General features: G+C 47.7%; 1 protein-coding gene across 2 annotated transcripts in view; it reads right to left on the reverse strand.

Moving 5' to 3' along the window:
- The window catches only part of RUVBL2 (RuvB like AAA ATPase 2), a 34,534-nt gene that overhangs the window by 6,519 nt on the left and 24,150 nt on the right, over positions 1-3,865 (reverse strand). The gene's annotated exons all lie outside the window — the stretch shown is intronic.

Below are 3,865 nucleotides of genomic sequence, written 5' to 3' on the forward strand. Positions count from 1 at the left end.
CTCGCTTTCTATCTCTCTGTCTCTCTCTGTTTGTCTGGCGAGCGCATGTGCCCTATAGCAAAAACTTCTAAAAAAAAAAAAAAAAAAGAAAAGAAAAATCCCACAGCTCAGCAGGAGGCAGACCTGCACACCTCCTCCCCACAATTGTTTAGTCAGACCTTCCCCTAGGGACCCACACAGGTGTGCCTCCTTGGACTATACCAGACAGGTGGCCCTTCTGTAGGGACGGGGGCAGCAGGATAAGGGCTGGGATTAGAGAAGGGAGTTAAGGGAGCTGTGGGCTACACCCGTACAGAGAGGATGTATCTGTAAATTTCTTGTGTGATAAACATCTTACAAGAAGTACCCTGGCAATAGCTTTCTCTACATGGAAATATTTTCCTACCATATTTTCCCCCTCCGACCGCATTTTTATTTATTCTAGCTTGATTTACGGTGCATGTGCTTGTGGGGAGAAGGGAGAAGAGAAAGTGAGAAAGTAACTTCTAGGGGCGGATGGCCACACTGCGACCCCTTCTCCATTCTCCTCTCAGGATTTCGGGCACGCACACATGCCTGGTGTGTTTTTGGAAGCCACTTGGCTTGAGAGTCAACGTGTACCGACCATGTGGGATCCAGCCGCCTTAATCACGTCACCAGCTGGCCCATCTCCTACCACATTTTTAACTCAAAATTTAATTACCAATGGATGCGACTAATTCTGAAGGCCGTTTACAGTTGTTAAAACTACAAGTCGACGTAGTTATGCATTTTATTTCCATGAAAAATGAGGAACAAATGAGAAAGAGTTGGGTGTCGACTTGACAAGACGTGGGAGGGTCAGTTGGCCTGAAGCACAGTTCGGGTCTTCTTCCTATCAGCACTCTGCTAGCAGGTGGGCCTTAATGTATAAGAGAACTGCAAACACACATGCACCTCAAACTCGAGGCCGAGGGAAAGGGGCCAACACAAAAGGTCATACTGTCAGACTCTGTTTATAGGAAATGCCCAGAAAGGCGACTCTGCAGGGAGAGACAGAACTGCAAGGCTGTGGTCGCCGGAATCTGGGGGAGGGAGGGAGGGCCCGGAGCATCTCTAAAGGGTAGAAAGGTTCTTCCTGGGTGAGGGGCAGTTTAGAACCAGACAGTGGAGGAGGCTGCATGACAATGTGACAGCACCAGACTCTTCACTTCCAAATGGCTAGTGGTTAATTTTATATCCATGGCTTTATTTTTAAAGTTTATTTATTTATCTCCTTCGTGAAAGAAGGAAAGAGAGACACACATCCCTGATGGGGTCTGATTGTGCCCCAATCCCCACCCCGTCCCCAGCCCTGGCCAGCAGCCATGGCTATGTGCCCCGGGTGTTCAGGCTGAGCCGGGACCCAAAGCCCGGGACATCTCCAGTATTGCACAGTGGCAGCCAGTGTCCGCACCACAGCGGTTGGGTCTAGCTGCGTGTTTTTATCTCAGGAAAGAAGAGGAATTTCAGGATAAACTGTAAAACTGAAACTTATTGGCAGGACAGGGCCAGCAGATGGTGTGGTAGTTAGGGTGTCTGGAGCCCATGTGGCCGACTCTGCAGTTCGAGTCCTGGATCTGGTGACCTGAAAACCATGCTGGGCACATGTGTGCACACCTGAAATCCTGAGAGGAGAATGGAGAAGGGACTGCAGCATAGACACCACCACTCGGGGTGACTTCACACTTGCCCTCCTTCTGTCTCTCTGTATCCCTTTCTGGGGAGCACACATGCCCTACAGCAAAAATTCTAAAAAAGAACAAAGACCTCCCAAACACCTAGAGACAGAGAGTGCTCACCAGAGAGAGACAGTGAGAGAGAAGGTGTGAAATCACGCTCTGGGGGGATGGCCATACCACAGTCTTCTTCTCCTCCATTCTCCTCTTGGGATTTTAGGTACACATGCCTGTGGGAGGCTGCGCACCAGCGAATATTGCCGGTTTCTCAGAAAGCAAACAATTACACAATGCCAAAAGCCATGATTGGTTTCCCTTCAAAACATCACATTCAAAATCATACCCTGATTGGCCACTAGAATCCCTCAGATTTGCATATCCGGCACCTCATGATTGGTCCAAAAGCAACCAATCATAACCCACCTTTTACAACCAATCGCGGCCCACCAACATGTATATAACAAGATCCCTGGCCCACAATCGACAGATGACACAGACGACCCGGAAGACCCTGAAGAGTTGTAACACCGTATGGTCTCCGGACGACCCTGAAGAGCTGTGACACCGTGTCGTCTCCGTGCTGCTCACAATAGATGACGCGACCCTGAAGAGTTGTAACATTGCATCCTCTCCATGCTGTACCGTGCTGCCCACAATAAATGGATGACCCTGAAGACACTGTGTTGTCTCCATGTTGTAACACTGCGCTGCTTGTCCAGGCTCTCACTCCTTCCCTCGGGAAACCTGTTCGATCCCCCCACCCCCACCCCGGTGGGGACACGTGGCACCCAAACAGGGACCTGAGTACGAAGGATCCAGTGAAGAGCACCCAAGAAAGGACGGCAGAGAATCGTCCCAAGAAAGGCCACAGAGGAGGATGGCAGAGAATCGTCCCGGTGAGTTACAAAGGTTGCTTACTTTTAAGTAATAAGGGTAATAATGGGACAAGTAATAAGGGTAATAATGGGACAAGAGCTTAGCCAGCACAAACAAAAGCTTAGTCAGCATGAATTATTTGTTCAGGGCTTGAAAGAAGCCCTCAAAACACGGGGAGTTAAGATTAAGATTAAGTAGTTGCTCTCCTTTTTTCTCCGGATGACCCTGAAGAGTTGTAACACTGCGTCATCTCTGTGCTGTTTGTACCATCTCTCACTCCTTCCCTCAGGAAACCTGTTTGACTGTCCCCCAGGACGGGACATGTGGCGCCTGGACAGGGACTCTGAGTACGAGGGATCCAGTGAAGAGTACCCAAGAAGGGGACGGCAAAGAATCGTCCTGAGAAAGGCTGCAGAGGAGGACGGCAAAAGAATTGTCCCCGGAAAGGCCACAGAGGAGGACAGCAAAAGAATCATCCCGAGAAAGGTCGCAAAGGAGGACGACAAAGAATCATCCCGAGAAAGGCCACAGAGGAGGACGGCACAGAATCATCCCGGTGAGTAACAAAGGTTCCTTACTTATAAGTAATGAGGATAATAATGGGACAAGTAATAAGGGTAATAATGGGACAAGAGCTTAGTCAGCATGAACAAGAGCTTAGTCAGCACAAACTATTCATTCAGGACTTAAAAGAAGCCCTTGCCACTATGGTCTTTAATTCTAAAATTGAAAAAGAACAGGGAGAGGATCTTATTTCCCTAGATAGTGAGGGAGAAGTTAAAAGCCCTGAAGGCGAGACAAAGCCCCCAAAATCGAAAAAACTAAAAAATAAAAACAACTTTAAGGCTCTACAAGAGCCAAAGAAAAACAAGTCATCAACTAGTTCAGAGGAGGAAATCCTAGAGGCCAAGGCTGAATGGTCGCCCTTCAAAAAACGGCCGCCACCCTATAACACTACTACCTCAGTACCACCTCTTATTGACCCAAACCAAAAAATAATTAATGAAATAAAACACTTAAAAGAACAAATTCTATTAGAAAAAGAGCACTGGGAACTAATATCACAATTAGAGAAACTAAAAACCAATACTGACAAAGAAACAAAACTAGTTCAAGGATTACACATGACAGACTTTGAGACATTCCCTGTTATGGAAACTACAGATCCCCAAGGACAGGTTTGGCGCAGTCACAGCAGGTTTGACTTTAAAATGGTAAAAGAAATTAAGGCAGCAGTTGCCCAATACGGAGCTACTGCTCCATATACCTTAGCTATAGTTGAAGCTATTGCCGAGGACTGGCTCACACCGTCT

Source organism: Tupaia chinensis, unplaced genomic scaffold (genome assembly GCF_000334495.1).
Source record: "Tupaia chinensis unplaced genomic scaffold, TupChi_1.0 Scaffold000673_1, whole genome shotgun sequence".
In the NCBI taxonomy this organism is placed as follows: domain Eukaryota; kingdom Metazoa; phylum Chordata; class Mammalia; order Scandentia; family Tupaiidae; genus Tupaia; species Tupaia belangeri.